Source organism: Equus caballus, chromosome 26 (assembly GCF_041296265.1).
Source record: "Equus caballus isolate H_3958 breed thoroughbred chromosome 26, TB-T2T, whole genome shotgun sequence".
In the NCBI taxonomy this organism is placed as follows: domain Eukaryota; kingdom Metazoa; phylum Chordata; class Mammalia; order Perissodactyla; family Equidae; genus Equus; species Equus caballus.
In genome coordinates, this window is record NC_091709.1 from 22,430,713 (window position 1) to 22,456,240 (window position 25,528).

The 25,528-nt window shown below is 35.5% G+C and overlaps 1 protein-coding gene and 2 non-coding genes across 25 annotated transcripts in view; all 3 read left to right on the top strand.

Annotated features, from left to right (window-relative positions):
* The window catches only part of LOC138920927 (uncharacterized), a 613,683-nt gene that overhangs the window by 402,760 nt on the left and 185,395 nt on the right, over window positions 1–25,528 (top strand). For 14 of the 23 annotated variants that reach the window (XR_011432956.1, XR_011432962.1, XR_011432964.1 and 11 more), the window contains one exon: window positions 2,667–2,727. The exons of 4 other annotated variants lie outside the window; for them this stretch is intronic. The gene's annotated coding sequence lies outside the window, so the exon portion shown is untranslated. Of the gene's footprint in view, window positions 1–29; window positions 970–2,666; window positions 2,728–25,528 lie in introns of those variants that run through there. 5 more of the 23 variants (XR_011432966.1, XR_011432971.1, XR_011432977.1 and 2 more) reach the window with 3 other exon arrangements.
* Window positions 4,394–4,474, top strand: MIR99A-2 (microRNA mir-99a-2). The gene has a single exon (NR_033057.1). It is a non-coding gene; the product is annotated as a microRNA mir-99a-2 (primary transcript).
* Window positions 5,136–5,206, top strand: MIRLET7C (microRNA let-7c). The gene has a single exon (NR_033053.1). It is a non-coding gene; the product is annotated as a microRNA let-7c (primary transcript).

Below are 25,528 nucleotides of genomic sequence, written 5' to 3' on the forward strand. Positions count from 1 at the left end.
TTGGAAAAGCAGCACCCGTCCTGACTTTTTTCTTCTTTTCTAGCATGGCTCAGAAAATGGTGGATCTTAATACTTGACTTTAGCCAGACTCAGCAAGCGACTGAGCTTTGAAGCACAACTTCGCCTTTATTCTGGGTTTTTGGCAGGCCACCAGGAGGCTGTCCCTTTCACGCCTGATAAATTCTGCTGCTTATCTCTAAATAGGGAGAAAAAAAAGAGGAAAATATAAACAGACTATTGGGGCATAACAAGTGAATCCTAAAATTGTACGTGCTTTTTGGTGTTTTGCTTTTTCTTACTGCTGATTTTTTATATCCTTTCTGCTTGCTGAAGAATCCAAGTAGTTCTTTTTTTTTTTTTTTTTTTGGGTTATAATGAACAGGCATTTGAACTGGGCAAACAGGACGAGAGCAGCAGTGAGCATGAGATCATTGCAGCAGAGTGTAGCAACCTGGCACCCTGCCTTCTCACCCTTTTGGTTCAGGAGACAAACGTGTGCAATCCTCATTTCTAAAGTCAGCACAGCCTGGAAGAATTCCTGGTTGCTCCCACCTTCTACCATTCTGCTGCCAGGAACGGCAAGGATTGGTGCAGCTTCTGCGCAGTGCTTTGTGCCTGGAATCCCGAGAAGGAAGAAAAAGAAGATAAGCACCCTGGTCCTTTTTTCCAAGAAATAACAGGAGCCCGGAAGAAAAAAAACTCTGAGTTTGTCCTACTCCATGCAACAGTGCTGAACAAAACTGAGACGCTCCTGCTCAAAACAAAAACAAAAACAAACAAACAAAAATCCAAACCAAAACAAACCAAAAAAGGCAAACATTGGCTTGTGTAACTGCAGAGACATCGGGCTTTGTAAAGCAGCTTTGTAAGGCAACCTAACCAAATGAGCCTTCTTTATTTTTGTTATTTCAAAAATATGGCATAATTAGCAATATATTGCACTTGGTGAAATCGCACCTTTCATATCAGGTATAACTTTTTTTGTTGTTTCTTTTTAAGCCTACTGTTATATAAAAGGGGAGCCTTGAACTTTCCATTTACTCTGACTTAACTCATCACCCACTTTACTCTCATTAACTTTTTCCTTTTGCTCTCTCTCTAATCCTGATTAGTATAAAAACTTAAGGAAAAATAGAAAAATCTCTATAAAAAAGACGGTACTTTTTTTTTTGTTATACATAGAAGTTTTGGAAAGACATTCATATGTTATCTGTGCTTTTTGTTTCCAGTGTTAGTTTTGGCTATCTAAGAAAAGGGAGCATTTAGCCCTAGTTGGTAAAGAAACTAAATCTTTCATGTGCTGTGACTCATAATTTGAAATGTGAAAGAAGAAACTTTTTAAACTTCTGAAAAAGGGTCATATCGAACTAAGCGTTAAACTACTGATAGATAAAATTAGTTTGGGGAAAGTTATATTTGAATTATTTTCCAGGATTTCAGTATAGCAGAAACAGGGATAAGACGATCACATTCTCAGTGGCTAAGTAGAAAAGAAGCTTGTTCTACAATAATACTCTCTTTTAAAATATATTTTAAAAGAAGCATTTGTTTTAGAGCAGTTGTAGAGAATGTTGGAAATATCCACTAAGTATTTTAGTGGAAAAAGTACATACCAACTTGTTTTAAGTTTCAGGCAATATATGGCTCCGCAGATAAATGCATTGCATTATAATTATTTTGTCTGTTTGTAGAAGTAAATTGCTAAGCAATTTAAGTATTTTATAGCAAAACCCAGTTCTGCCTGGTTCAATGGGAAACGATTAGCAGATGTATTCTACCTATTTTAATTTTGATTAAAACTGTTTCTAAATGTGTTTAAAAACTGTTAAAAAGAGAAAATGCTTTTGAAATATCCAGCGTATATAAATGAAATCTATAATTTGCATATTACGAATTGATGCTATATTTTCCATGAAAAGAATGAACCTGAAGCAAACTTGTGCTTTTGAAATCATGTTTTATTATGTTGAAAATATATAGGGTAAACAATGAAGAAATATTGTAGAACTGATGAATTCTACTTTCTTTTTTGTTATTCTACGAAGAATTACGGGAAATTACAAACACCCTACACACTGATAACATTCAAGTAGAACATTTTATTAAGTTTATCGGTTTTTGTTCACTAATTATTTAAAAAATAGCTCTTGTTCTTTATGCTGCCTCAGCTAATGGAACGTCAACTTTCACAGCCTTAATTAACATTTATAAACCTGTTTTCATGTTTCAAGATCCTTTAGTTGAAAAACATTATTTTAAATGTTATTTTTAGGAGCCATTAATCTCTACACTCTTAATTATCTTATTAAGCTCCATGCCAAATCCGAATCTCTTTTCAGCTTGCACGAGTTCATTGTGCAAAACCTAGTCGCTTCTTTAACAGCCATGCCTCCTTTCACTTTCAAAACTGTTACTGTGAAAACAACACCAGCCAAAGTGAACGCATAAATGCAAACTATGAAACCACATTATATGTCATATGAGTAGCCTTGGGTGGGGCTCTATGAGTCTTCCAAGCCTTTTTAAAAAAAAAAAATACTTTAAAAGGTTTTGCCATTTTGATATTGTGTTCTCTTCTCGATCGTCTACCTTCATTTCCACCATCCACCCAGATGCTCCTCTTGGACAGCAGTTGTCTGATATTTCTCCTTTTGTGGTTGTTTTAGGGAAAAACTTAAAATGGATATGAGGAGTGAAGAAAGTGATCATAGGAGAAAATCATCTCAGGTAAAAATAAAAAGTGAAAGAGCAATTAATATGTAATATTTTGAAAGAAAAAAGCACTAACTTTGACTGTGTTTAGTTATAAGGATTCGTTTCATATTCTTTGTGGATCTAGCTGTTGGAATTTTCATTGATGGTTTGAGAATTTATAATATTACCTACCCTTGTGAAAAATTTTTGTCTGAGTTTGTGATCACTGTACAGTTTGAGTCCCTTTGAATATATATCTGTATAGCCATTCATATGACATAGGTGGAATACGGATTAATAGAAAGTGATTTAGGAAAAAGAAAAAAATGTAGTTTTCATTTGTCGTACCATATAAAAGGAAGTGAAATCTAGGGGTGGGAATAAAGTTGTGCCTTTTCTTAACGATCTAATAAGAGAATGAAACCAGAATATCCATTCTTACAGTTATGATAAAACCTAAAACAAATGTTGCCTTTTATTTGACATCTGAATTTATAAATGTGTTGAAATATTTTTACTACAGTTGAATGCATAATTGTTGATTTCTTACTACAGTTTTTAACAAGTATGAGAATAATTAGAAAAATAATGGTAAAAAATTATGTAGATCAAATTATCTATATAAAATCTATAAAACACATTTTATTTTCTTTATTTCAAAGCATGTAAAACACTAAGGAATTCTTATTTGGTATTACTATTTTTCACAATGAAGATATAGTTTAAGAATACTAAATATTGTGGATATGAGTGAAACGATTAATGATTGTACATGACATAATTTTGTTGCTGTTGAGCTTAGAATCTTAAAAAATGTGTATGTGACTGGCTTTCTGTTTACTCTTTGTGTGTTTAATTATTGTCTGGTGGTTTACAATTTTTTTAATAGCAATTTATTTTCCCCCAACCTGTTGACCAGATGAGAGCTGTATGTAGCCATGTGTTTTAAGTATATCTTTTTTGAAAAAGAAATTTAAGTATACTGTGTTGAAGAGACAAAATATTCTCTTTTATGCAATAGATCTGGAGTATAAATGTTAGCCCGCAGTAGTAATAATAATGCTGTTAATGGGTCATTAATTTTAGTTTTCTGATATTCGTTTATCCAACTATTGTTAATTTCAGTATTATTCCAACAATAGACACATATGTATATATTTAAGACTTTTAAATAACTTCCTGTGTTCTCTGCCTAGTCAACAAGCTCTTACTTGTTTTATGAGAAAGTTATAATGTTACCAATTCCTTGAAACCACTGACAGAGGTTTTATAAGAGTTAAAACAAGCACAGTCTAACTCTTACACAATTAGCTTAATAGTTAATTTGGTCTTAATTATAGGCTGGTAATACTACATTCATGCCTCACAATTACATAATTCATACGTGCATGTATGGATCCTTTTTTTTCTTTTAAAACTCATCATTAATTAGAATAGTCTAATTCCAAAATATTCACTATTAAAAGAAAAATAATTGTGAAAAATCTTTCAATATACTACTTTTAGAATTCTCCTGTGTATAAGCCTGTGTTTAGTTTAGCATATTTATGAAGGCCTTTAACTGGGGATATGCATCCTTAGAGCATTTCAGCACTTAAAATATTTACACTAAAGGATTGATATTGTTAGTTCCATTTCTTAACTTCATCAGATATTTACAACAAATTCTGCTTTAATAGGGAGCTCATGTGAGATGTTGCCCATTGGCATAAACCCGTAGATCCGATCTTGTGGTGAAGTGGACCTCACAAGCTCGCTTCTATGGGTCTGTGTCAGTGTGGTAATCTGACAAAATGCTATACTCAAGGCTGTGAAATAATATTTTAGTCAAACTCCTGTTAAACTCTAGTGGATTACTTTTGAGGTGATTATATTTTCCTTTGTTTTTCGTGTATACTTTAATCCTCATTTGTCTTACGAGGCAGGTTTCAATTGTCAACCACTTGTAAGGGGTTATAGCACAGCCAGTCAAGTTTGAAACCAGTATACTTTTTGCTTAAGAGTTGCTTAAGAAACTTGAATTTTTTATAACAAGGTTTGAACCAAGATCTGAATAGATCCTGTTCAGAAACTTCAGTTCACATGACAGTGGTTAGCACCTTATCAATTTCAATAAGAAAAATTAAAGGCTATAACTGGAATTATGTGTTTCTCTTGAGCCTATTTCTCTTGAAAAATGAAGCTAAATGCTGTTGACTTTTCATATTATTAATTGCTGGTAGAACTATGCCAGGAGAGATGTCAGAGGACATTTTGTATGACCTATGCTGGGAACTCAAGAGGTTAGGATAGTCTTAGTAGACACACATTGAGTTTATTGGTGTTAGAATATTCTATCTACATCCTTGCCAAGCCCTTAGGTATGTGGCCGCCATATTTGGAGGAGCTGACTGAAGATATGATAAGGAGTTTGAAGCAACATTGGAAGCTGTGTGCATCCGGGTTGAGGTAGTAGGTTGTATGGTTTAGAGTTACACCCTGGGAGTTAACTGTACAACCTTCTAGCTTTCCTTGGAGCACACTTGAGCCATCGAGGAGTTCTTCATCACTTTAATCTGATTGAGCCAATTTCTGTTCAAGAAGGTAATGTGTCATAAGTATTTTGGATAATTGATTTGAGCCTTTATTACATTAAAATGATCCTTTCATCCTTAAATATGAGATTATTCCATTTGCATCTACTCATAAACACTGGTGAGATGGTATTTCTAATAGGTTGTTACTCTATGATCAAACATTTTTAAGAACTGGTGAGTAGTGACAAATCACATTAATATCGCAGCTTTTTTAATCCATAGATTCTCAAAATTTGGCACTTAATTTTGCAAACTGATCATTGGTCTTTCTTTCTATTTTTATTGGCTGCTTAGACCCTGTAGTAAAAAAATATATATATCTGCTACTGTCAGTGACTTCCATAGCACATTATCCAAGTCTTTCTTATGACACATCACTTTCTCCCTTATGTTGTGGCTACCTATGTGCTTGTTTATTTTTCCATACTAGACTGTAAGCCCCTTGAGGGCAAAGTCCATGCTTTCTTTTTCATTGTATCCCCTGCAATGCCTTACATATAATAACTAAATATTTATTGGATGAATGAATGAAGTATAAGATCTTACTCTGTGATGAGTTCCCATTGAATATTTGAATGAATTACAACAGTGGTCACAAATCTGAGTTTTGTGTATTGGTCCAAAAATTTGCATAACTTTAATTCCCAGACTGCTCTACATCTGTAATAGTCTTGACTTGTTTTTTGACCGTGTCGAGTGTGTCTGCTCATCCTAGACATATACTTTCAAATTTAGGAGTGCTTTTTCTTTAGAATAAAAAGAATATAGAAAATTCATTTTTGTTAAGTTCACTATAGTTTATAATCCTAAATTTAGATTAAGTATATTTCTTTTGAATTTTTAAATTCCTTGATTTCCAGATGAATGGTTTCTCTTTCAGCATCAGTTTCATGTCAGCTTTTTGTATTTTGTAAATCTCCCTTATCTTCTACCCTTTATTTTTGTACAGCTATATCTGTTGAATAAACCAGAGACAACTGAACCAGAGACACATCAATAAATTACTAATAAATAAGTATATGAAGTATAAATTAAGGATTGGGTCACATTTTTGTTTGAAGGAAAGGCACCCACAATATTCCGTCTATGTAAAGCAAATGGATCTCTTTGGAGTCCATTAACGTGCTGTCATCTTTAGTGGCAGTGAATGGTGTAATTCATATAGAAAGCCTAGTTTTATAGATCATCTTTCAGTCACAGAATTAAACAGTTGTAGATATTAAATAATTGTAGATATGTGCTTTAATTGAAACTCCGGCATGAAACATTGCATACATAAGAAACAATTTTCAGATACAAATATATGTTAAGAACCCTAAGATCGTGGGTATGTAGTGATGAACTTTCTATAGAACACTCTGGCATCCAGAATATCTCAGAATCTGGAATTTACCAACAATGGTAGTGGAGAAGGAACTTTTTAATCACCAAAAGGAAGAACACGTGGGCCTTCGAAAGCTTAATACCAATTATTTCAAGCGAAATTATTTGACTAGTATGCAGAAGTTAAAGACTAGTAGTCTCTAAGAAAGAAAAATCTTTTCAGGGACTAATCGAGACAATGAACAAGAGGTAGGAGATGAGAGAGCGAGAAAGAGAGATGGAGAGAGAATGTAGAGATGAAAAAGAAAGGGACTCCTAGCAAAGAAAAAGAATGTTGTGGCTAATGGTAGCAGTTCAATACCAAGGTGGAAGAAACAGACAACTGAGTGGTAAACAGTTACATCTTTGTAAATAATTTAGCCCTTGAGAGCCTAGGATCCCTTTCCTCTGTGTGTGTATGTATTTGTGTGTATCCTAATACTTGGTGTAGAATTAGAGAGCAAGTCCTGAACAGAATAATGGGCCGAATGGAATACTACTGCCAATAAATGCCAATTTCCATGGAGTTCAGTAGAGTTAAGTACATCACAGAAGTCAACTATGATGTACAGTTTCAGGATAATCTTATAAAAATAGTATGACGAATGCTATTGGAATCATGATGTCTTATCTACCCTATCTAAAGTGAACTGATATTATAGGGGAAGAGCTGAAAGTGACAAAGATGTAGCTATGATCCATTATGTTAGTCATGCAGAAATCATCATAATTCTGAAAGGTGGAGGATGTAATTAGCATCAGTGAAAAAAATAGACTTCTCCGTAGGGTGAGAATACTACATGGGAGAATTATGCTTTCACTAGTGGTTAATAATCAATTATGCTCCTCCAATTGTGTGGGGTATTTAACTTACTATAATTTTATGAAAAAAATGGCAAATGACAAATACACAAATTGATAGGACTATTTTTAAAGAAACCAAGATTCAGGACTGCTGCTGATGTCAATATCTAGAAGTTAAATTATGTCTAAAAAACCATAGGGAAACATTATGCATTTATAGAGTTGTCCTTGAAAGGCAGAACAGCTATACAGATTAAATAATTCACTTCAGAATTTTAAGTGGTCAAATTTTACTATATATCAAGGTTTTCACATTTGGTAACAAAGGAAGTGTGAAAATTCAGAAATCAGTTAAATAGCAGTGAATTGTACTTTACTTAACCAATATCTCTTTTGATATCTTGGGACACTAAGTTGTATATGTCTCTTTATGTTAATAGTGGCTGATTTACCTTAAATGCTTTGTGGAATGAGGCAAGAAGGAGTTAGAGTAGGAAGGCAGGGTGGGAATGAAGGAATGGAAGAAGGTAAAGAAAGGAAAACCAACTGCAAAGCAATTGATTGGGCCTTATCAGAAAAGTCTAATTTAGTCCATAATATTAGCTCATAGTATTATGAACTAAATTGGCCAAAGTAACTATGAGGGAATCAGATAAATTACTTGGCAATTGGACTGAGTCTTTTTGAAAATAATCCAGCAGTACATGAGCTATGTTATTAGAATAAATGAGTCACTTTCTGTAAATAATCATTTTGTTTCTCTTGTTCCCTGTTATCAAATGCTGACTCATAAGCATAGGTGATTCCCCAAGATTCCCCAAATGATGATTCAGGACTCAGCTACCCTGCGCATTAATTCACACCCACGCCTAGCTTCTCTTCCACAGAATGAAGGAATAACACTTGAGGTCACTGATCTTGACTCTACCCATACTAGTCCCCTGAATGACCCACAGGAAACACCTGTGAAAGATCATTAGGCGAAGGCTCTAACATACCAAAAGAGCATGTATCTCTTGCGTACTAATTCCTACCACCCACGTCTACTTCCAAGCACACCTGCTACCTGTTAAGATCATGTTCTTCAAGATCTCTGTGCATCTCTTCCTAATCCACAAAACCTTTACTCTTTCTCTGAGAGATTTTCTCAGTTTTGAGTCCTCATAGCCCTTGCAACTTTCATTCCCACAGGGTTTTCACTAACTTCCATTATTAGTAGGTCCGAGTGCCCAAAGGGACTGTGACTTACATTTGTACCTCTTGCAGTGTACACACTTTTTTTTTCACTGTTGGATTGACTTGAACTTTAGATCATTTATGGGCGATGGTGAGAAGCTATACACACCTTAAAATAAACTATGGTTCAGCAGTCCTGTGGTTATCTGAGCTATTTCTAGACTCTCCAGAATATATCATTATGAGATGAGAAGTTTTTTTTAACACTGTCTATGAGGTCTTATAGGCGAGTCTTGGTTAAGCCTGTGATGTACTGTTTGAAGGTGATTTATGAAGCTAATCTCTATTATTTATAATAAATCTAAGCCTCTCGTGTACAGAAATATCTGTCTTTTTGAAACTCACAACTCCTACCATAGTACTCAGCTTATAGGATGAATTCAAGAACTCTTTGGTGAATGAAGGAAATGTTTAAAATGAAATGAAAACATTATTTGATGCAGCGGGGAAGTTCTGTATTTAAGTGGACTTCTTCAAACTTTTAAAGTTTAAAATTTAAGAGAAGTTAGGAATATCACTTTTAACTTTTGGGAAGTCTGTTTACTGGTGGTTCTTGATTTTTAGGTTGGCATTGTCTTGTGTGTGCCTTCATTTTTAATCTCACTCTACGCTATGTGAAATGTGTGAGTTAATTAAACTACCCGTGTTTCTCCTCTCTGTCTGATCACTCTTAAATCCCAATTCTTTTTCTCTTCGCTCTGGACTCTTGAGCACTTACTTGACTCCAATCATATTCAGCCTTCTGTTTCCTGGTACTTTTTGTTTAGATAGGCCATAGTAAAGTTAAATTGTAAGTTGTGTATGTAATTCATGTGTGCTTTTACTTAATAGGCACTTAAATAGTACTTGATTGAAATTAAAAATAAAATCTACATTTATAAATGGTACAAACCTTAGAGGTCAACTGGCCCATTTTCCAGATGACCAAACTGAGGCCTGGAATGTTTAATGATTTTGGTAAGGTCAATCCAGTAGTTATGGACACAGCCTAGATTTCTATCCAGGTCAATGATCTATCCAAGAAGAAATATTTTGTGTTTGCTAGCAATAGATTTATTGGGTAGTTCTCCATTGCTATCAATAGATTTGGGGGTAGTATCATTAAACAAATTTTAATTAATTAACTAATTGAAATGAGATAAGGTTTTATTTCTGAAAGACTACAAATAACAGTAATTTATCTTCAGACTCAAATATGGTAGATATAAAATTAATATTATTTAAAATGATCTTCATAGCCACTTAATTCTGTTGTTTCAAGTACAAGTGCACTCTTATTCTTCTGGGTCTAGAGAGAAATTTAGCTACCCTCTAGTTCCACCATGATATTTCCCCTCCTTCCAGAACCTTCTCCAGGGGAAAGGAGTATGACCTAGCAGTTGGTGGTTTATCTTAAGTAAAAAGGGAAGAACTATGAATTGGTGAACCTGTTAGTATTCTGTTGCTTGGGAGAATGAAAGCTAATATGAATGGCAGCCATCACTAAGTCCCACTTCAGAACTCAATTCCCTATGCCCCCATGAGGTGTGCAAGATATCATGATGTAAAACGCCTTGCAGGGATCAAAAATTTAGATAACTTCAGGGATTAGGGTCTAGGCAGCATGATAAGCCAGACTTTGAGACAAAAGGACGTAATGGGGACCATGGTAGACCAAAAGAAGGTATACTCCCTTTCAGAATAACTCCGAAATGACTTCGTCAGTCAGTCTGAATCTGGCCTCCAAGGGCAGCCAGTTTCCATCTCTCATATGAAGGCATCACGTGGTAAAGCAAAATTGCAATGGATCTGTTCTTTTGATGAACCTAACAGCGTCGTTTCTTACAGTTGACCTAGATAATTTGGACTATCTATGATACTTTCAAGTCATTCTAAGGTGTATCAAGAAGATAAATTCTTACACACTTGTAGGCTGATGCTGTTATTTCAAATAGACATGTATGGTCCATGACAGTCTAAATATTTCCTTGAATTTAATTGACTACTGAAAACTATTCACTGGTCAGGCAATGACTAACAATTGTAATATTATTTTGATGATACTTTAATGAAAGAAATGTAGGAGTAGTAGTAATTGTCGTAGTCCTAGTAGTTGTATATAATTTTAGGTTTCCGTTTCCATCTAAATCGCAATGTACAAAACAATCAAATTCTTATACTTCTTATTTCTCAACCAATTAATACTATAGATAGATGGATAGACAGCATTTTTCAAATCTGAAAAAATCAAAAGGTTCAATAAAGTGAACACAATTGAAGTTCAAGTGGTCTCATCTCCATATAAAGATAAAGTCTTACATGCAAGCAACTGGGTAGAGTTCAAGAGTAAAGTAACTGGCCTTGCTGTTAATTATATTTTATTGTGTTATAATTAAAAGACCAGTTCTGCATAAATCTGGAATTAGATCAGGTTCCTGGCCATAAAGTTTTCAATATAATTTAATCTAATGAACTTAAATTTGGCAAATGTTGACACAACCAATTGTGAAAACACTGTGTTTATAGTAATGAAGAAGACATGTGTTTGCAATTTTGCTATGTATACTAGAAACCTTCCTATTTAGTACAATTGGGATCAGTAGTTGATTACTTAATCCATAAAGATTTTTAAAGAAATGGATCTTAAAAATTAACACATACATACAACACACATTTTGTTTAAATTTCAAAACTTGATTATACGTTTATTTGCCAGTATTTTTATGTAACCCAAGAACTGTTTTTGAGTTTGGGTTGCTGATTACAAATCATAGTCATCTTTTCTTTCTGTAAATCCCATAATTCATCATTTATGATTTCTAATTTTAGTTGCTTCATGAATGTCTTTAAGTGCAAAACCAATGCAAAGAAATGTGAGAGCAGAATCCTATTTTCTCCATGATTTTGTATAATCTTTTAAAGTTGTCTTACCTACATCTAATTCTATAGCATTTTTAAAAGTGACTGAATTTTATTGTCGTTTCAAAATATTCAGGTTTAGAACATCTCTCATTCTTTTTACACTCACATTTAAATTGGTTTATATGATGTTTAATTAAATTATACAATTTCATATTAACCCAACTGGCATAAACTGGTTTGGGAACAAATGTAACTGACTGCCTGCAAGCATACAAATCACTTGATGGGAGCAGAAATACTTGGGTATTCTAGAACTTTCTGAGGTGACAGAAATGTTCTCTGCACTGTCCAGAACAGTAACCACCAGCCATATGTGGCTATTGAGCATTTGAAATGTGGCTAGTGTGACTGAAGAATTGAATTTTAAATTTAGTTAATTTTAGTTAATTAAAATTTAAATAGGTACATGTAGCTAGTAGCTAGTGCATTGGACAGTGCAGTTCTGGAAAGTAACTCACATTTACCATGCTAGGGGCATCTGCTAAAAATGTCAGATAATCTGTAAGGTGGTGAATGATTAAGAGCACTTCCTCTGTGGTTGAATTAAGATTTAGGGGAAAAATTGCTTGGGCAACGCAAATTGACTTGGAATTCGTTTTTGTTTTCTTTTGTTGTATTGGTTTGTTTATTTTGCTCCTATTTGAGTATGGATTTAGTTTGATGGGATTTTAAAACCTTATCTCAAAGAAGGAAACCGAAATATTGGAAACTGGAGAGGTTTGCAACTCTTTCTGAAGCATTCAATCAACATAAACCTAATTAGAAAGTAATGACGTCACTTCTCACATTGGCGCAAAAAAAAGAGTGTTCTTAATTTAGGATCAGAGATCCGTAGGAGTCATAGGATGAACTTGTTGAGTCTCTGGGCACTTTGAAAATGTTTATAATACTTTAAAGGTATGTGGGTGTGTTTATTTTTCTGAGGAAAAAGTCCCAGCTCTTGTCAGATTATCAAAGGAGTCCGTGATTTCCTGAAAAAGTCAAGAATAACTGCATTGGGTTACTGTTTAAAAGTTTTTGAGGTGCCACAAGTTAAGTAAGTGTTAAACTCTGATAGAACTCAAAGGTTTCTCTTATAAATATTGTAAATCTATCTATCTGTTCATCTATCATATACATTCACATTATGCAGTTTATTTATGTAATTACGTATGTAAAAAATTAATTAAACATTGTGCAACATATAATTTACATGTAATTTAATTAGTAACATATGTATAATTCAACTAATTAGCCCAACCTATGGAACACGGTTGAAGAAAGAAAGAGGATAGCTTAATTCCTTGGAAAGATTCAATAAAATTGGCTAGCTAAAATCGCTATCATATTAAATTTGAACACTCAACTGTAAATTATTGGAAAAATCATAAAATTATAGATTGACCTACCTCTCAGTTTACTGTCTCAGTACCTTTACATGTTCTTGTGTATGAATGACTGGGTCCACTAAAGTGGTGCATTATGAAATAATAAAAAGACCGTCACCAGTCCCATACCCAATGAAAGGACTTGTCTCACAGGAAAATACTGGAAAAATTAGAAAATTGTATTTTTATGTGTTTTAAGAACAATTAAGATATTTGTGTTTTAATATATTTTTTGTTTCCTTTTCTAAGTAATATTTTTGTTTAATTCGTCAACTACTGATCCCAAACACATCAGGTAGGATGGCTTCTACTGTGACAGTATTAGTTCTCTTTTGAAAGTGACAAAACCCCTGTCGGGGGTTTATATAATCGCCTACAAACGCATAAATGGTGAATCCTAGGACTTGAAACAAAGGTGTCTTAGACCAAAGGAGTTGATTTCAACTACTTTGTTACAAGGTCTCCTGTGATAGAGGCTCAGCCAACTTAAAAGCAGTGGGTACTCACAGTACAAGTTTGGAAGTAAGAGTTGCTCTCCTTCATTTAGAATGAAAGTGCAGCTCACTAGTCAAGCTGGCCAACGCTTTTTGTGCTTCCAGAGACTTCCTAGACCAGTGTTCTTTTGGTTTAGAGAGCCACACAACAAAAGTTCAATAGGCTCTTCTCTGTTTCTGATTTTTCAAAACATAGAATAGAATAAGGTTGCCTGACCTACCTAAAAACAGCAAATGTGTTTATTTCTAACTGGGAATTTTTCAGCTCACTGTGGTGAAGTGTTTATTTAATGATAGAGAAAAACATGGAGTGGCATCTCTCTGTGACTTAAATGATTACTTCTGCTTTGAAGTCTAAGTATTTCAAAACATGGGAGTGTAGTAAACCCGACTCACAGCCTACTTGAGGTTAACTGATTGATATTTGGGAAATATCTAACATTGTTCTTTATAGAATCTAGGGCCTCAGAGAAGACCTTTTTCTTTCCCTCTCCTCTGATAACATTAGCCTGACACTTGCTTATTATTCCCTGCCTCGCTCTGGGTTTTAAGACCTCTTTGAACAGTGTTTCTCAGCTTTATTGCTTGAGGGCCTGCAGGGGGAGGGGAATGTGGGACAGGAGGTGCGTGTAGTTTGAAAAACTCTTCAATATTATTCAGGTTTTCCATCTGCATAGGCACCCATTCCTATAGGCATCCATTTTGTGATATGATTTCAGAGGCCTCCAAAAAGTCACCCCTGCTCCAAAATACCCTGGTCTTTCATTTCGCATGAAACTTAGAGCACAGTTATTGCCTACCATCCACTCCCCAGTAAGAAGGGAAGTGAACTCCAGCCCTGGAGTCAGGCACACCTGAATTGTAACAAGTCTGAGTCAACCACTACTACAAAAGCTGATCTTTTCATCAGTGCTTCATGATCTTCGTCTGTAAAGTGGAAATTATGACTCCTGTATTGCAAGATTTTTGTGAAGATTAAAATATGATATGTATTTAGCAAGCATAGTGCTTGGTAGATAAGAGGAGTTGAAAAAATATAATTGTTGTGATCATCATTGCACAGATTAAATGGTGCTGTGTATTGTCTACTTATTAAACGTCCCACATGTCCAGTGCTGTGGAATTTACATGCACAGAGCCAGCCACAGGAAACACGAGGAGGTGCTTGTTTTCTCTGAGACCTCCCCCTGGATTCTGGAACATTGTGGCTTTGCTGCCTGGCTTTACTGTTTTGGATAGGCCGCATTTCAGACATTCTTCTCCTTGTCAGTCCATGGTAGACCAGAAGTCTCGCATTTTCCTTCTGAAATTATAGTCCCTCTTCATTATGTCTGAAGTTAATTCTTTTCCTTTTTCATATCATTCTTATTTTGAAAACAAGCAATTCGCCGCTACTGTGTATATACAGATAAAGGGGAGCGATAAATTGCTTAAGAGCCTTAGTTTTCCCATCTGTAAAATAGAGGTAACAATCTCTGTTGCACTTCTCCAGCGCAAAATGTTGAGAAAATAAGATGTATAATGTAAAAAAAAAAAACCTTAGCATTCTCACAAATAGAAAATTAACCCATTTAAACTTATTTACAGGAAATTTGATAAACAGACGTCTAGGGAAAGAGAAAGTAGCAAAGTATTCTTAAACTGTTCCTTCCCCAGAGAGAGGATCTTTCTCTCTGTCTCTTGTCTCTGTCTCTCTCACTGTGACTTTGTCTATCTGTTTCTCTCTGTCTCTCTGCCCCTCTCTTCTTCCTTTCTCTCTTTTGTGTACGTAGATCCTGCTTTTATTTCTATTGCTTAACTCTTTGCTTAACAGACATTCCCATAATGTCTGTTTTCATTACTACGTGAGTTCCTTTTTCAGATCTAGCCAAGTGCCAAAAGTAAGAACATTATATTTACTAGATAAATGATTGAGTTAATTAAATCAATTAATGAGAGCAACTACAGGAATGTAGACTTTAGTTCATATGAAACTGGAAGGTATTAGCTACAGTGTAATTAATATATTAATAGTCGGTCAGTCTTGGTCATCGTCTTGATCAAGTGATGCCATGGGAGGCTAGGTCAGTCCTTTAATTTCTTCCTAACAGGGTCCTTTTCTTAGAAAGCTGGTCATATCAGTATAAGCTAGGGCATGCACAACACCTGTGTGATAAGGTTGATTTACATTAAATTTGATTTATGTTAAATTTTTTACAGAAAATTGGGTGAGTCTCTATATTTCCTGATTAATTTGCATTTTTTATAATCTGTAGAAACTAAATTCAGTTTGCCATGCTAGTTCAGTGAAAGCATATTCAGTAATTTCATTGTAACCAATTTTCATTTTAGGTAATGGACAGGAGGCATTTGAACTGGGTTCAAAGGTTTGTGGGGTTTTGAACATGATTCCTTTGCTCTCTTCTCCTCAGGCTGGAGGTAGTACTACATCAGGGTATTGGCTGGTTTTCTAGAGCAGGATAACTTCCAGGGAGGAAGCAACGTAGGTATCTGAAGTTCAATGGTACAGTGTATCCAGGGCCTGATACCCATTAACCGTTCCTCTCATTCTGCCCCACAAATCTACAGAAAAGCCACACCACCTTCCTGGGTCCTGGATGAAGGCCTAAATACTCTCCAGGAAATATCATCTTTACCTACTTGGCCCTAAGCACTTATTATTCCTTTTATGTTGGTGTCAGAGATTTCAGGAGCTGGGATAGTGACCTTGCCCATTTTCAAATGCTGATTATTTTACCGATGGCTTTGAGAGTGCTGTGGCCTTCAGAGTAGGTCTTTTCAGATTTGGTGGATGGTTTTGGGGAACAAGGAAGGGAGATCTTCTTTCTTTGCTTAGTTTCATTACAAAGCATGGGCTTTAGATATAGAGTTGCCAGATTTAGCAAATAAAATTACAGGATGCCCAGTTAAATTTGAATCTTAGACACACAATGAATAATTTTTAGTAGCACTACGTCCAATAGTGTTTTCCATATTAAAGTATCTTACCCTATTTCTCCATATATGCTCCACTCCCATTAAATAAGGGAGTAGAAACTAATAAAGAAACCAGAATAAGATTTATGAAATGAAATATCAGGGAAAAACATATGAAATAATTATAATAATTCATATTAAAATAATAGAAAATTGGAGATAAACTTTTTTCCCTAAATGTTAGGGTCATGTAAAATAAGTATTAGACTGTATTACTTTACATGATAAAGAAGTTTAGCAAATGATGTTTAATAAATAGAAGCCAGTTGACAACATCAGCATAAAATTAGAGAAAAATTTGTTATAACGTCAAAGCCACGTTACGTGGTGCATTCTGTGCTATTCTAAGCAGCCTTGCATTAGTTATAACATAATTTGTTTCTTTTTGAGCGTTCTGGAGGGAAGGTTTTCCAGAAAATGAACGTTCTGGTTAAAGCAATTTCACTTCTGAGTTAATGTAAAGCATCGCTGGCTCTTCCTATGCTACGTTGCCATCAGTTACTTTAGATCTTTGTTAGCTTTTGAAACATCAATTTCCATCACTAGATGAATCTTATGCGCTTAACCTATGCTGTGTCTGTGTTTGCCCTAGACTCGGTGAATATTTTACATGACGCCTAGAGATGGGTGATACCAGCTCCCTCACTGTGTTCACACCCATCACAGTCTCACCCTTCCTCACAGCCTGATCTCTTCCTTCCTGACCATCCGGCTGCCTCCGGCTCACTGGCACCCACCCTTCCCTGTTTTACTCAGACCCCCACCAGAGCCAAGCTTCCCAGCTGGGTCTTCTCCCCACACTCATCAGCCCCAAATTCCTTTGTGTTCTTGCAGCCTTGGGCAGAGAATCACCGACCTGGAGACTCTCAAAGTGTCACCCATCAGGTCACACCAGGCACACATATGCTTGTCTACGTGTTCACACGCAATGAATCTTTTCATTTAATAAGGCAATTTGTCCTGTCAACTTGGCCCTGTTTTCTTTATTTTCTACAGAAGGACATAAGCACATAAAGATCAGGAGATTGTTTTCAAAGTCACATAGTCACTTACAAGTCAAGGCTGGAATCCAGATCCCTTCATTAAATCAATCTTTTCAGAGACCTAAGTTCTTCCTCTGTCATATGGGATCGTATGGCCACAGAACGGTGTTTTTGTGAGAATTAAATAGAATCTGGCTGAACTGGGTATAGTGGGCTTTCAGAAAATGTTTGTTTCCTCCCCCACTTTTCACTAAACTGATAGACAGTTTATTAGAATTTATGAGAAGACCTGGCATTGGTTGGGGCTAAGAATTCCATTCATTTCCAGATCTCTGCCTAGCTTGCTTTTTGACACTGACAAATTTATTTAACCTTTCTATTCCTGGACCTAGTTCTTTGCCATACAATAATGTCCTGTGATTATATGATTCTATAATTTTTCTATTTTAGAGTTTGACTTATTAATTAGCATGTAGTCATAATTCAATAAGTATTTTCAAATGATTAAATGCGTGAGTAAATGGTAGTGTCCAATGTTGTTATTATTTTCCAGCTGTTTAATGACACATTTGAAAGTAATATAGGTATTATATGGTTTCTGTGGATATTTTAAAGTGAAGTGTGGGATATTTTAAAGTAATTGGATTTTAAAAAATTGTCCCATATAGCTAAGTTAGATTTTTACTCAGTTTCCCAAATTTCATGTTGACCTCATTTAAGCCTCTGGCTTTCTTCCACCTCCTGAAGCTCCTTGCCTTCTCTGTAAGTCTGTACTCAAAGAGTAGCGTGTATTTTGTAAAAGTTTTATTATCCTGTATACACAATAAAGTTTAAATTCCCCTGCAGGACATTATGGAACTTTACAATCTGTTTCCAATGAGCCAGCATAAACTTACATCAAGCTACCCCTGCGTCTCCTGGCCCCATCTCTTTCCAGGTCATACCCGCACACCCCTACTCTATATTCGGTCACACTGGGGCTCCGTGCCCCAAGGTAGCTCATGAACAGTGTCGTGGAACGGAAGGCAATAAGGTTCATAAACACAGGCTTTGGAGTGAGCCAGCCAGAGCACAAATGTGGCTGTATCATTTTGTAGCTGTGGGGGCTGTCTCTATAAGCCTCACCTGTTTTATCTAAAACTAGGGTAATAATACAGCATACAGCTCCTGTGGGGTGAAATGAAATAGTATAATTTAAGTTATACTATTATAATTTAGAACTTATAAATTATTTAATTTATAAATTTAAATATATACAAATAATATAAATTATGTTGTAAATTGCTTGTTACCTGAAGGCAATAAGTAGAAGCTGTTGTGATGCAGTAGAGACAAACATGAAAGTCTTTGCTTATTTTGTTCCTTGTGTCAAAAAGTTTTTAAATTACTTTTATTTCTGGCAAAATTGCATTCATTCATAAAGATCTGCTTATCCCCTATATTCACATTAATATGTAGTTAACAATGTTTAATTTGCATACTCTGGCATTTCTACTCTCTTATTTCTTAATTGACATGGTATCTTTTCCTATTTTTTAGTTTACAAGAAAAATCAGTCATAAGTAATACGAATGAAGGGGACTCTGACAATCATTTATTCCAATATTCTCAATAACTAAGAGAACTGAAGTTCAAACTCATTGATAACGTATTTTTTTGCAATTAATTATATAATATCTGCTTCCCTAGCAGGCTGTGAATGTCCAAAAAGTAGAAAACTATGTCTATGTGATCAGTTTAGTATCCACAGTGATTGGCACAGGGCAGGCTATGGTGATGGATACTTCTGGAATAAGTGAATGTTGTGGAACTACTTCTGGCCAAACTTCTGAATTCTAGGTTAGTGCTTTTGTGATATTCTCTATTTCTTTTCATTTGAACTTCACCTTATTCTACAGATTTGCTTACTGAAAAGCTATCGTGGAAGGTTTTGATCACCCTGGTGTGGCCCATATAAAGCCAATCTTTACAAGATCCAGGAACTCTTCTGTGTTTTATAGTGCAATCACTTAACTTGCTTTGGAGTTGTGATGATGATGCATACTCCTAGAGGCAGGTGCAGGCAAAACTGAAGCTGAAGCACTATTATTTTTTCCTGGTAAAGTTGGTTTAGACGTGTGGATCTCCTACCCTGGACATCAAACCCAGTGGTCCTCTCTTTTGTCTAACAATTAATTGTTTCAACTTTGACTTCCTAATAAGGCCAATTGTGTGTGGATCGTGACTGTCTACAGGCCACTTTCATGCTTGTTACCTTGTTTTTTACTCCTTAATAACCCAAGGAGAAGCAGGGAAGTTATTAGGATTCCTGTTTTACAGATGAAGAAAGTGTTTGGTTTGAATTCAGATTTCCTTTCTCCCAACTTAGTGTTTACACTGCACAGTTTTGTCCCCCGTTGCTCGGTTGGGGCTGCCTTCGACCTGTGCTGAGCTATTCTACACCAGTAGAATAGTCTACACTTACTCTACCTGAGTGAGAGAAACCTAATGTTCTTCCACGTAAGTTCTAGCAAAGTGCCCAGAACAGCTATGAGCTCTACGCCCACTGAGTCCCCATCCTAAAGACCCTTTTAGTTCCTGAAAATCAACAGCTGGCAAGTTCAGATTGTGGTTTAGAGATGCACACTCTGCGTTTAGTAATTAGCACTTGAACTCAGCAATAAGCTTCAATGAGTCTTTCATTTCCCTGCTTGGAGAGAGAGATCAACAAACAGAGATAGAGTGTGCTCCAGTATCAATTTGCCAGAGTTGGAATCACTTGTTAGATGTATGGCTTTAAACAAGTTCTTTAACCTCTCTGTGCCTCTGCTGCTTCCTCTTTAAAGTGGTGCCAACCTCAAAGGTTGTGGGAAAGGGTGAATGAAATAACAAGTGTAACAGAATAGTACTTGGCTCGTAATACTCAATTGATATTAACTCCTAATCATTGTTATTATTCATTACTTTGTGAAAATTAAAAGTAACAATTCCATCCAGTCTGACTTTATCATTGAAAATATAGTTATATTTTTCTTTAGGTAAAAAAAAGCAAATTCCTTTTGAAACAAGAAATAAAGGGATATGGAATTAATTTCTTCGTATATAATTAGGTGATTTCAGTTCAGTCTATTTTCGGTGAAAGCGTCTTTGTCAATTTTGCCCATGGTGGGAAGGGAACACATCTCCTCTGGTATTATTGACACCACGTTGGGAATGTATATAACCTTCTGTTGAAAGTACGATTACAAGTGCCAGATTCTCTCTTTGTACTTGCTTGAAATTCAGCCCTTTAGGGTTATGCGTTAATAATGAAGGGTGGAAATTTGCTGTAAGCATACAGGTTTGATTTAGACATAGGTTAATATTGTTTGCCTGTAATATATTTAACATTCCAAGACGGCTTTCTGATTTATTTTATCATATCTATCGTAAAACCGACAATTATTAATCACTCCCATTTTTCTGTTAAAGCAGCTAGGACACAACAAAGCAGAGTATTAATACAGCTTGACAAGTGATAGAATTTCAAAGCTCCTTCTCAAGAAAATGGAAAATATTCTGTGCAGGCAGTTGTTAGGAAAAAAGAATCCATCTCTACGAGGTTATCTCATATAAATATTAATATTCCTTATTTGGCCATTACTTCCAACATTTCATTTTCCTAATGCACTTTTTACAAACATATAATATTATGGTCCATTACCAACCACTAATGGAGAATTTTATGACCAACTTTTGCACCAAAAACGATTATTTGCAGTGTGAGGATAGATTGGCAAAACAAGATATGGTAGCATTTAAATGCCACTTATTTTTAGTAGAAGACTTCCCTGGCCGAAAACTTAGATTGCCATCTCATGGCATCGTTATCTCCAGGCCCAGATGGGCGTCAATTGCACTTAAGAAGCATAAGGAAAGCCAATTTGATTAAAATAGGCTATTTGTTATCGTTAGGAAATTTGGGGATGCAAAAATAATGACTTGTGTAATAAATATATGGTTTGAAGCTATATTCATCCTCCAAGGTAATTAGCAATTCACTTCTTTCAGAAACCAGATTTTTCTACTGTACGCTTTTTTTGGAGAGAATAGTGGGTATAATTCTTGAGAGGTCAAACTGAGCAAAGTGAATTGTTTCATTTATGGTGTGAATATTATGGGAATTGTTCCATAGTTCATTTCATCCTCTCAATCCATGAAATTGTCCTTTTGAACATATTTTACCATCAAAATTTCTAGAAAAATACCTAAGGATCTCATCTTAGAATAACATCATAATTCTTTGTGTTTCATTTTTATTTGATATGTTGGATATCTGGATCCATTAAAGTTATTTTTAAAACGTCTTCCTCTACTGATGTTGCTGCAGTCCATCTCAAACATTAATATCTGAGGATAATGATAGTGTAAACAAGGATTCAGTAAAACAGAGAATTTACGTTTGTATTTTAAACAGTGCTCAGGATATTTGGTCTTAGTCTAGAATTCATGCACCGAAATAGAAGGGGATAATGTTTTGGAAGTTTTTTTTTTTTTTTTTAATTTTAACTTCTAGGATTTACCCATACTTAAATAAACTTTAAGTATTTATTTTATAACTAATCTCCACTGAAAGCTCTTTCAAACACTGTTTCCATGTTGTTTAAAGTGTAAATGAGGAGGATAAAACGTTTATTAAATAAAATAGGAGTTCAGTGACCCGCCTGTAGCCGCAGACCTAGTTCCGGGCTATGCCAAGAATCAAAGCTAGATTTTCTTGTTTTCTCATGTTCTTTTCACTACTCCTTTTAAAGAAGTCAAAGGTTTAGGAGAAGTGACCTTAGTATGTGGTTTAGTATCTTTACTTGTCAGCACAAAATATACTTCACTCTATTATGGTGTTTACATGAATCATCCAAAATATAAATACTAATACGACACCCAAGATGTGACGATTAATCAGAAATAGCAATAAAATGTGGCAAGCATTCATTAAATTGCTAATTCTGTCAATATAAATATTTCTCTGAAGCTAAAACCTTAAGGAAGCCACATTATACCAGTAATTAATGAGAGGTGATGCTGTTCAGTGGTAAGATGCTTCCAGATTTTTTTAAACTAATTTAGTAATATGCAATATATCCAGCAACATTAACAAGTTTCTTTGGCATCACAAAGATGAGATCCTGCTATTTCTTTGATAGAACGTTTGCTAAATCACAAAAGTGATAAGTAAGGTTATATGAGGTAGGAGATTTCTGGAAATGTAGTTCCAAAGGGAAAACTTCCTACGTGATGGAAGAAAACAAATAATTTAACTTAGAGATTTTTCCGTAAGATTTGGAAACAGGTGAACCATAAAAGATTACAAAAGCATTGCCACATGATCTTTGGAACAAGGTTAGGACATGAGGAATTTAAGAAGCCCTCCTTACACACACAGCCCCATGCCCTCACTCTTCCTGCCTGGTCTTTTCATCTCCTCCATTGCCTGCAATATTTAGCCGACATACATCAGTCTCAGATAGCACATTCTCTGAGAATCCTCCGCAGCTTCCTCAAGACTTTGGTAAAGACACTCCAGTATGTTCCTTCGCATCCTGTACTTTGCCCAACCATTGTCACATGATCAGCAGACCTTACTGCGGTTGTCCATTTACCTGGCATTATCTCCCACTAGACTCTCAACTCTACTAGGTGTCCCATTACCTTGCCCAGTGTTTCACACATGGTAAGTGCTCAGCTTTGAGAGGGAAGGGGCACGAAAGTGAACCAAGTCCGGTGCAATTCTTTATAGCTGACACACACAGGATGTCTTTTGAGCTCTTTACAGCTCCTTCTCTCACCCACATTGCAGATGAGCAAACTGAGACTTGCTCAGGCTAAGAGGTAAGAGGTCACGTCCCATAAATGGCAGAAGGAGGAAATCAAGCCCATTCTCTTTCCTCACTTATTCCTTCGTTCTGTGGTTTATGCTGAGCATCTTCTACATGCCAGACATTATGTCAGAGCTGGGGATCCAAAGATAAATAGGTTAAGATCTCCTGAAGCTCTCTGCCTAGTCAGAGAAATAGACTATAAACAGTAATTATAATACAGTGTGATAAGGGCTGTGATAGAACAATGTACTCTTGTGTGGTGGGATTTCCAAAAAAGGAATCAAGACTGTCCATATTCATTTGCTCTATTTTATTTTATTTTTAATATTGTTTTAATACCCTTTTATGTCTGAATGTTTAGTATATAACCACTCTAATTCACAAAAAGGTAGGCAGAGGCATCTGCAAATTAATGAAAGTTAAATATTGCAATACTATTTCTAAACTAATTAGTTTTCATTATTGTTCATATGATATGTTAATTTGAATATCAAACAGAGGTCTATAGAAAATCTAATCCATGATAGCTTTAAATGGCTTGCTTAGGAAAATCATTATCATTGTCATTTATATAACTTGGAATCCTAGGATAATTCTCCAGAGAGAATTATCACAAGCACATTAACCAGAATAGATGAGTGAGGAACTAGGGTAGGAGTGCAATATGGCATGAAGATGGCTTAGGGTGAGTCAGGAACTCCTAAGACTGTTCTAGAAAGCAGCTGTGTGCCTGAGTTTGGATCAGAAGTTCATCTGCTGTTTTTAAAAGTCTTTTAAAGAAAAAGTAGTTCAGTGGATGAAAAGATTTATTTCACTTTTAGTAGCTTTTAAATTATTCGTCAGAGAAAAGGAAGTAGCCACGGAAAATAGTGGTCTTTCCTGATGGCAATTAAAATGTTTTACTGAATGAATGAAAAATAGGTAACTGTCAATAAACAGCTCAAGTCTATTTGCATTACTTACTAATCACCAAGCCATTCAAAATGAAATGCTCATAAAGAACAAGCCATGAACATACCAGTTCCTGGAACGAAGTTCCTTGAAGAAAGGGGCCTTGCCCTGTTAACCTGTGTATTTCTAGTGCTGAGTAGGGTGTCTTGCTCATGGTTGAAAGGCTTCAACCAAGATGAGACAACTCTCTCAACTTCATTCTTAAATTTAAAAAGAGAATAAACAAGACAGAAATTGAAGAGACCAAAACTAAATATGAATAAAATGTAACTCTGCTCTAAAAGCTTAATTTTAGAAACCTAAGAGCAGTCAGTTGTCAGTGATTAAGAGCTAGGGAACCCACTGAGTGTTTCAAGTAATACCTGTTTCTAACTGAAGCAGCCAAACCAGGGAAAATGGGTAGAAGCCAATAACGGGGCAGTCACCCCTTCCAAGCATCTAAAGAATGCACAGTCAACACATTCCAGGAGCACCTCCCCCGCTCGCTCAGCCCAGTGACTATCCACCTCAAACCGCATTGTGCAAAAATTAATAGAGAAAAAACAAAGATGCTTTTCTGGAATTGTCAAGTTGCTCCACATCGGTAACCCTTTCTCTTGTAATTAGGAGAAATAAAGTTAGTTATAAGCCATTGTGAAAAGGGGAAAAGTAGGTACCCCAAAGTTTCCAGTAAAGGAAGTGGAAAGGTCTGCAGGGATAAACTCAGTAGCCCACGTGGAATTTGCTAGATATTTTTTCCTTCTAGTCACTCTTTATAATTTCTCGGTTAAATCCCCATCTGACCACCCTCAAATGAATCTCATGTTTTCCCAGTGGCAGAATGGAGGAGGGGGTGTTCACCTGTAGAATAAGACTACCCCACCTTCATTTAGTCATGTGAATGGCATCAGTAGACAAACCATCCTATTGCTACGTACAAATCAAGCATGTCAGGAAACTCATTCTACCCTTGATAACCAGAAGCAATAAGTCAGCAAAGTAGGTTAATTGTGTTATGTCCCTAGTTTTTACAGCTATGTAGATACCTATGGACACCCCTTAAGGGCCACTAGAACTTCATGTGTACATAGATAACTCACTCCCAGTTCCTTTACTTTCTATCGATATCATCCATATTTTTCTTACTAAACTCATAAAACTTTAGCAAGATTCTAAAAGTTAATGAGCCCCATATAACTTAAATTTCTACTGTAATAAAGCAAGATAGTTGTAGTGAGGTCTAATAATTATCTGTGTTTATTATGATTTCACAGTAAATCATGTTTTATTGTTTTACATTGTCCTTATGGAATAACACCTGTCAAAAAACATATTTGATCTCTTTTTCGCCAGAGGGGCATCATGCTT